Source organism: Pteropus vampyrus, unplaced genomic scaffold (genome assembly GCF_000151845.1).
Source record: "Pteropus vampyrus isolate Shadow unplaced genomic scaffold, Pvam_2.0 Scaffold96, whole genome shotgun sequence".
Taxonomy (NCBI): Eukaryota; Metazoa; Chordata; class Mammalia; order Chiroptera; family Pteropodidae; genus Pteropus; species Pteropus vampyrus.
This window is the reverse complement of record NW_011888877.1, coordinates 1,289,301-1,299,115: the sequence shown is the minus strand read 5'-3', so window position 1 is coordinate 1,299,115 and position 9,815 is coordinate 1,289,301. Positions and strand designations below refer to the sequence as shown.

Sequence of the window (9,815 nt, the reverse complement as noted above, 5' to 3'; positions counted from 1 at the left end):
TCTACCTTAAAAATTAATTTTTTTTATTGCACGCTTTTCTGGGTTCAGAAATAGAGTACACCAAATTATTACAATCAAAGTAAACTTAATTTTAGACAGGACACAGAATGTCATTTAAGAACTACCAAATCCAATCTTAATCAGCAAATTCTAGAATTTCAAAGACTGAGCTTTCAAACACATTTCTGAAAATACAATAACAAAAGAAAAAGCTAAAATTAATAAAAAAGGAAAAAGAAATAAAGAAAAAGCTGTACTATTCCAAGTTCAGAATAAACTATTTGGAAATAATACAAATATTAGAGGCTGTATAACTGAGGATCTACAAACAGGCTTAGAAGTAGTCGCACTGCAATCATTTTGGAATATCATCAGAATCATGTACCAAAATTCTAGGTTCCAGGACCAGGCATTCAAGTGTGTGGCCAAATGTTCCCTTAGCAAGAGAGGCCTTCTCTAACTAGCCTTTAGAGAAACGCATCCCATGCCCCGACTTGTCATTCTTCATCTCTTTACCCTGTTGCATCTGTCTTCAATACCTGCCGTATCACATATTTGTCTTTAATAGCTACCATATCACATATTTGTTTATTTCCTTACCCTGTTGCATCTGTCTTCAATACCTGCCATATCACATATTTGTTATATCCCCACCCCCAGTAGAATGTAAGCTCCTTAAGGGCCAGGACTCATTGATTCTCCAGTACACACGACAGGTACTCAGTAGTTACTAGTTGGATGGATAAAATAAGTATTCTTAAAATATCTCTACATAGAACTGGTCATGGAGATATTTTTATGTTTTATTTCAAAGGGCAAATTTAATCTTAAATATTTACTTTTCTATCTCTAGTCCATCTAATCAATAATCCATTTATTATATGTATGTTTAAAAACACATCCCTCTCTTGTTCTCGGTGGACTATGTATCAGGACATCCATTATGAAACAAATAGCAATTCATGGATCAAATAAAAACAATGTCTTAAGGGGCTACTAACGGTCAAGGTTCTGGGATGAATAGATGAAGACAGCATCGCATGGCTCTAACCTGGAAGGTCTTATCTTCCCATCCTACCGGAACATCAACAACTTCCTGGTCAAGTGCTATCATCAGTATAAAAATTCTTGGCAGCCTAGCATTCATGTAACTGCTGGCGATGTATTTGATCTTGCCTTCTTCTCTGTTTCTGAAAAATCCTCTTTTTACAAAAACCAGGAGTCACTCCCCATATCTCCCTTTTACACACACAAAGCATAAGGTAACAGATTCAGTCCAGGAAGTACCATCCGATATTTTAAATTTTGAAACCATGTCAGACAACACATTTACTTTTACTTCAATACTGAAAACGTTGGCTTTAGTGGAAAATGTTAGTTTTGGTGGAGATACTGAAAATGTTAGTTTTAGTGGAAAAAATAATTTAGTGGTAATGATGAGGGGAAAATACAATCCTATCACTTATAGGGCATAAACTTAAAAAAAAAAAAAAAAAGGAAAGGCAATTTTACAATGCTTCTAAACCAAAATGAGAATCAGAGTATGTGTATATTCAAAGAGTACTCTGGTTTAAAAATATATTTTTGAAAGTGCTTCATTTTCTGGCTAACATCAGCAAATACACATCATTTCTTGATGACATTTTAAACAAAAGGGACAACTTGTTCACCCAAAAAAAAGTTGTCAAGTCATACCCTTGACTCATTTTGCCAAGAGCTAAAGGTGTCAAGCATACCTTATGCCTTCCATAACTTTGCTGGCTCCCATACTTGGAGCTTTTAGGGTTGTTTTTGGCAGGCTGATGCATATTCAACTTACTATTCATTCTGACCCTAACAGCCAGATTGCAAGAACTGCTGAAAATGACCTTGTGGGAAAACTGAATGGTAGGTAACCCAAGAAATCACTGTAATGCTTTTAGAGAGTTACAATTTTAAAACACATCTGCCATTTTGTAATGATCTTTCACGAAACATAAAAATGTGGAATATGGATGCATATTATTTAGACTTGAACCAAGCATGTTTTTGGTTTATGTGACTGAAGCAGTGAAATATACATATGCCTCTGACCAAAAAATTTAACCACTTTCTTCTTTGGCTCCTGAGAGAGAACATGTGTTTGAATTATGTCTTTTATTATAATTGATTTGGAAATTTTTATCTTTTATTTTTATCAAGAGATAAGCTCCTCACTGCCACTTCCTAAACATTTCCCACCCGTTTGGGTCAGTGACCTCATACCTTTTCTTAGAGTCCATAACAGCAAAGTGCATGGCCTCCTTCCCACCTCTGATGCTGTCTTTTAATTCACGTAACAAGTATTTACGGAGCATAGTTACTATGAGCCATCCCTGTGCTGGGAACAGGTATTCGTTGGTGAATAAAACAGGTGAAATATGGTCTTTGTTCTCAATTTAGTAGGGAAGAGGGCAATCAAGAACAAACAATTGGTTTACAATTGTAAATTATGAGTGCCACAAAGTAAAAGTATTATGTCCATTTATCAACTTTTGAGGTATTCCTCTGTTTTTCAAACACTGTTTTACTTGGCCTGGTTTTCCTCTAGGCTACGCTCTCTGTCATCATCCAGAATGTCACAGGCAAAATTCTGTCCCTATCCTGAATTTCCTCTACTAGAGGGGCTTTCATGTCCTCACCAGGAATCCACATGCATAATTCCCACCTATTCTTGCCTTTACCCCAGATGCTTTTAACTGAGGGACTGCAAATCCTGAACCTTTTCTTTGATCATAACCTTTTTCATTTTTACCCGGTCTGCTCTTTTTCTTAAATAAGCCTACATTTAGCCTTTCTTGTGACCTTGAATCCTTTAACAACTCTGTGAAATTTTCAGTCTACCAACCTCCTCCTGGAATCTCTTGCTTCTCTCTCGGACCCGCTACACCAGGTCCAACATTCCAGCAGTAGAAACTTCAGTGGTCCAGAAACCCTCACTCCTCAACTGTCTTTAGTTCCTACCTATTAACTATAAGGATAATTTCAGTCATTTTCTACAGAGTTACTGCAAATTGTTGGAGAATTTCAATACAGGTCAATTTATCCAACTTCACCATGACTCTCAAAATAATGCTCACAAGTGCTTTATTGTAGAGCTTTCTTCCTCCTAACTCATTCTGCTCATTTCCTTTTATTGTTTTTATACTTTTATTTTATTATTTTTTTTAACGCCTACAGCACCTGGTCTTCCTAGGTGGTCTCCCATCCAAGTACTAACCAGGCCCAACCCTGCTTAGCTTCCGAGATCAGACGGGGTTGGACACGTTCAGGGTGGCATGGCCATGGAATCTTCTCATTTTCTAAGGACCTCATCTCTATCCAAACAAGACATGCCAACCAAAACAGAATTTACTCAAAATTCATGTCATTAACCACATACAAAAACTTTACATATTCATCTCTGTGTTCTGCTTCTCCTTAAATTCTTAATTTTTTCAAAGGTTAACCCTAGACCTCTGTATTTGGTTCCATATTCTCCCACTTGCTCCAAAAATTTGTTCTCTATCTACCAATGCCCACGTCTTCCCTCAATTCCCCTCAAGTGATTGTGGCCTACTTCCTCCTTCTGGAAAATGTAGGCCGTACTTCACTTGTTGATGAAAGTGATAACTTTCATCACCCACACACTCCTTACAACTCATTGCATTTGTGCTTGACTATATCACCAATTCCTTGAAATTCCTCTTCTAAGATCACCGGATGCTCTTTTACTAAAATCATTTTTGACCCAGTGTGTACAGCCCCCCTTCCCCCTGAAATCCCAGGATTCTGTTTCTTCTACCTCCCCGAGAACTCGTTTTTATTTACAGCCTCTTCACATGCAAGAATTCCCTAGGATTCCTCCAGCAGCCCTCTTCTCCTTCTCCCGCTTCATCAGGAGTCACAAATGACAACCATGAGCATATTCTGGCTCCCAGTTATATTTTGTTTAACTTTTGAAATGTTGAGGTCCTTCGTTTTTAATGAAGCCAACACTTACAAATGAGAGGAGACTTTACATAAGATCTGAACTTCCGGTTTGCTCAAAAAACCATAATTCATACCAACTATGAAATAAGGACCAAAAAAAATAAAAGAAGAATGTCAAATAGATATAAATGACTGTTTGGTGTGAAAGTAATAATGAAAGACGGCTTCTTCTATCATGTAGAAACCAAAAGATACGTTCACTGTAGATTATGAAGATTTGTACTGTTTACTACAGATATTACTAAGTTAATTCAATCAATCTTCTGTTCTCATTCTCGTCAGCCTTATCCACATCTTTACTTCAATAGTCCCAGTTATTTGTTTTATTTTATATTATTCTCCAATCTTATTTCAAAAAGGATTTGATTCGGAGTTCTTTAGTTTACTTTTCCTCTAAATATTAAACTTATCTAATAAAATATTAAACTTATCTAATAAAATCTAAACTTATCTATGAAACAAGTGATAAAATAAAACAATAGATAATGTAAGCTTAAGTTTCAATTCTGTTTCAGTCGCATAGTAGAGATCGTCCATGAAGTAGATGACACTTATTTTCTTTAATCTAAAAGCTTCCCTTATTCTTAATTTTATAGGTAATAAAGTTTCCATGGGGAAGAATATATGAAAGTAGATAAGAAAAGTTAGAAGAATCTACAATAAGAAGTCATCTTAATTCATACTTCTTTTTACTCCCATGCAAAAGATACAAAAATCTATGTCTGGCAGTAATTAATCCTAAACCTCTATTTTCCAGTGTTGACACTTCAATTTCCATGACATTTTGTTCCAAGAATAATGTATATATCTTTCTGCAGAGAAAATGAAAAGTGAGAGTGAAAAGTCCAGGATAGTCTAGAAGGCAAAAAAAAAAAAAAAAGAAAAAAATCACCCTTGTCTTAATTAAGGAAGAGCAGAGATTCTGCCTTCATACTTATTCAACTACATTGAAATGTTGCCTAATATACCATCATTTTAAACTCCTAATAGCATCGAGCTAACATTTTGAAAGATTTATGTATGTTTTGAAAAGAAAAATCTATACAGAACACAGGGAGAATGAATTTTCTGTCCAGTGGTAGCATAAATCAAGGTTTTGTTAGCCGTATTTGATTTCTTGCTTTGGTGCCTTGCTAGCCCACTAAGCCTGGTTGCCTAGCAACCATGGTAGCTTTGCTGAATATAGATATTAACAGGTTTAGGTTACACTGAAAAAAAAATAAATAAATAAAACTAAAAATGAAATGAGCACAGACTTATCCTTCACCTGGAAACTTGGAGAAACAAGCAATCTTTTCAACTCAATATTTGAAACAAATGTATTTATTATATTTTGTCACACGCCATTGCCTTAGATGGTAAGGATAGTTCACTGCCTCATTTGAGGCAATACACTTGTCCACTGAGTATTGAAACATGTGCTTGTCCACTGCCACCATGACTTGCAATTTCGTCTTTAAAAACATGGGTGGTTTTTCTAGAAATTTAATGAATTTAAATCACATTAGAATACAGTAAGAACACTTTGATAATGTTTTATAGTGCTGAGACTCTCGGAGAGAGACACCAAGGACAGAGTTGGATATGCACCCACATAAAGAGCCCACCTCACGGGGTAGTATTTAGTCATCTTTCCAGTATTGTTATGAGATTATTAAGAAAGCAGCAGGAAATGAAGACGCTCATGTGAGCTGTCACAGCTTCTAAGACTTCAGTACTCTTAATTAGACAAGCAAGCGTGTCATTTGAGTGAGACATGAGACAGAGATGTGTTTTGTTTTCTTTTCTCCCACTCTCAAACATTTCTCACATCTCTGCTTTTCTGTCTGTACTCCTGCACAGGCTTTAGGGAAAACAAAAACAAAAATAAACTCTCTCTGCTCCTTTATCTCCAGAGGCGACACCAGCGGCCAACAAGGTCCTAACTCAACTTTCTTCACTGAGTTCCACCACACCAGTGACCCCAGAGAGACTCCCCGTGGATCTTCGGGGTTTAAAGGATACCTGCTTATAGGTATGAAGCTTTAAGATAGCTTTATGAAGAGAGCAGGTTGTATCTGTTTAGCCCAGATTGCACGAAGCTGCAACCTGCCTGCGAGTCTAGAAAAGTCTACCCGATACTTGTCATTCAAATTTAAAAATATATGTTATTACTGCTGCTACTACTGATGCTGTTCAGATCACTGCAGTAACAGAAGCCACACTAAACTACTCAGAATGCTGCTCTGTAGGTTCTGGGGATCACCGTGACAATATCTCAGAGCCTGTTCAGCACCTGAATTCTCACATGAGTGATTCCATTTTGATTTCTCTTGTGTCAAGCTCAGATGGCGCATGCTGGTAATTTTAAGAAATCTACAACAATGCTATTTCTTCCTTCTGCTTCGATGGGTTGGTAATATTTTCACTCCCAGCCTTTCTTAAGGCTATGCTAATTTAAATAGAATGTATAAGGGGTTATTTTCTCGGGCTCCAGGATATGTGAGATATCCATCCCCTTCCAGAAGGAGGAGGTTCAATGAATTTACCTTGTGGCATTAGTTTAACCACGCAGAATAGATGAAAGAACCCTGTCATCTACCTTCAGGTGCTTTCCTTCCCGCTACCAGAGAGCTAAGTCAGCTCATTTCACTCCCCTGGTTGGACCTGGAAAGTTAATAACAATCATAAATTTAAGAGCTAAGAATGAGCAAAGCGTGCCAAGATAAAAACTTCCACAGTGAGAGGAATACTGATATGTTTGCCCTCCCGCGTACGAGTCTCCTTTTTTAAAGGAGTGGGGGCTGCCTCTGAATTTTGATAATTTCCATCTCACCTTAATTTTTTCATAGAATGCAAGTTAAAATAACGCTCTTTCCTCACATGATGCCTCATTTTCTTGGACTGGCATTGGTCTCTAAGAGAAATCCTATCTTTCTTTCCATCCCAGGGTATTCTGGATATCCTGTTAATTTTTTCCAGAAGCCACTGACTGCATCATTGATAATAGAAGCTCACGGGTTTTTATTACATTTTAAACAGGTTAATTATCAAAGACATGATAAACACCTAGAATTTCGAAATGTATTGTCGTATGTTCTGTAAGTCTTAATGGCATAAATGGAAACTTACTTTACGTAAGGGTTACATCTACATATGTGGTAAGGGTAATTCTAACGATCTCTTTTATTTTATATGACCTTTATCAATAAGACTTAGTTTTGAACTTGGCTTAGAAGTAGCAGCCATCAAATTTTAGTGGTGTGGTAGTCAACTTGGTAGCCAAGCAGTGGGAGCAGAGGTGTGAATACAGATCATGTGTTCAGAAAGGTAGAGGTTCTATCTATGGAAGCAGTGGGAACTGGACCAGAAACAGACTAAGATCGGATGTAGACACCCTTTTTAACATCAGGCTAAGAAATCCAGATTGGCACCAGAAGTAATTTTAAGTAGCATGGCTAGGTAAAATCGCTGCCTAACTATTCTTTCCTATGACCTCTCTTGTCCTCAATACATATATTCCTTGCATTTTTATGATTAATCCTCAGACCACCACGTGACGTGAGTACAGGCATACTTCGGAGATATTCCAAGTTCAGTTCCAGACTATGGCAATAAAGCAAATATTGCAAAACAGTGAGTCACACAAATTTTATTGGTTTCCCAGCATGCATAAAAGTTATGTTTACACTATACTGTAGTCTATTAAGTGTGCGATAGCATTATGTCGAAGAAAACAATGTAAACACCTCAATTTTTTAAAAAATTGCTAAAAACCAGTAACCAGCACCTGAGCCTGTTGGGGCAATGGCACCGATAGGCTTACTTAATGCAGGGCTGCCACAGACCTTACATTTGTTAAAAAAAAAAAAAAAAAAGTCACTCTCTGTGAAGTACAACAAAATGAGTTACGCCTGTATAATGATCCCCATTCTGCAGGTACAGAAAGTGACCCTTGAAGATAATTAGCTTGCCCAAAGTCACACAGCTGCCGTGGCTCCGCCTACTGCCAGGCTTGTCCACAGATTTGTCAATACCTCCCTCCACTGCTAAAGTTCAGAGGACTAGCAGGAAGGCCCTTTCTGTGGGGAGCTCATACCGTTCCAGTCCTCCCTCAGGCCATTCCTCTTGACCTTAACCATCCACTCACACTCTGTGTAACAATGAGAATGACCATGTACTTCATTCCAAGCCAGAACCCCCCTGGGAATGAAAGAGAACACAATAAATAATTGTAGTGGACAACAGGCATGAAATGGGCCTTCTGGTCACCCTCATTTGAATGAATCTCCGAAACAGGGTTCACATTTGTTTAGTAACTTCATTCAAAATCACTCACAGTGGAATCTTTCCCAGAAATGTGACATTTCTTATTTAGTCTGGATACAGTGCTCTCAAGTTTAGATTTTAAATGATATTTTTTCATACACTTGCTTGAGCTTGCAAGCACTCTCTACCCCCTCTTTTCTCTCTATCTCTATCTCTCTCTCCCCACCCTCAATCCTTCTTCACTCTCCCTCTCTCTTTTTAACCTTCATCCAAAAAGAAAAAGAGAAGACACTTAGCAACTTGCAGATTTTCCTCATCCATCCTTTTCCATATTCCACTGGCCTTCGATGCATGCTCCTTAGACCCAGGAACACACAGGCACAGATGACAACCCCAAGGGGAAACCTCTTTGCACCCCTTTGTGAAGCATCTGCATGTAATGACAGCACACCCCAAATGGAATTAGATCTCTCCTCTGTCCTCAGACGTCGGCTCTGTAAGAACCACAGATGGTAAACTGGAAGAGCAGCTCCATCAGCCAGAAGCTCCTCTTGACTAAGCCTGGGGCGAGCACAGGAAGGTCCGGCTCTGCCCTCCTCTGACTCCAGACCCCTGGCTCTCTGCTCTGTAGGAAACCCAGTTGGCTTCGAGGTTTAATTTACTTTATCTATGGATGGTGTAAAGGATTTGCTCTGCCGCAGAACTGATGAAAATCTAGGTGGAAGGGAACTTATTGAATAGAAGTGTTTGCAATGGACTGGAGAAGAAGGGACAGTTGGGATATTAGGGCTTAATACAGAGGCTGCTCCAGAGTCTCTAGTGGGTCCGGACAAGAAATCCCTGAATGAGTGCTACAGCGGTGGGATCGGAAGGGAAAGGACAGACGGAAGGGGTGAATGGGAATTGAACAAATTACCGGTGAGTGCCAGCATTACGATAAGGACTTTACATGTGTTAGTTTTAAAATATCCCTAGAGGAAATGTCTTCCCATCCCAATTTACAGATGAATAAACTAAACCTCAGAGGTTAATAATTTGTCCAAAGGCACACAGCTGGTGGAAGAATCAGGATTTAAACGCAGAATCTATCTCCAAAGCTCACATTTTCCTCATTATGATGCATTGTCACAATGCTTTGAATTTTGGAGCATGAGAGAATAGTGTCACCAGGAAGAGAAATATGAAACAGGAAAGCAGGGGAAAAGGTTAGTTTGGAGATCAAGAAAGATAATTTGCTCCTTTTAAATGTCTGAGTACCTTGTAAGTTAGAACTATAATCATTTTTAAAGAGAACACAATTAAACATTAAAAAACAAAATGAAAAATTAAACAGATTGTGGTTGCTAGAGGCAGGGGTGAGGGTAAAATGGATGAAGGAGGTCAAAAGGTAAAAAAGTTTTAAAAAATTAAATTTTTTTCAAAAACATAGTAATTAATGGCAGGCTTCGTACAAGTAGATACTTCATTACACTTTATGGCTTGCTATATAAAACATCACACATCCTGTTTACTAGAGTCATCTGATATAATTTCTCAGGTTTCCCAGCCTAGATATAGAGTCCATCTTTTTAGTGAAA

The 9,815-nt window shown here is 38.0% G+C and overlaps 1 protein-coding gene and 1 pseudogene across 8 annotated transcripts in view; both read right to left on the bottom strand.

Moving 5' to 3' along the window:
- CACNB2 (calcium voltage-gated channel auxiliary subunit beta 2) overlaps positions 1-9,815 on the bottom strand; it is a 343,326-nt gene that overhangs the window by 196,185 nt on the left and 137,326 nt on the right. The gene's annotated exons all lie outside the window — the stretch shown is intronic.
- Positions 3,190-3,308, bottom strand: LOC111742541 (annotated as a pseudogene).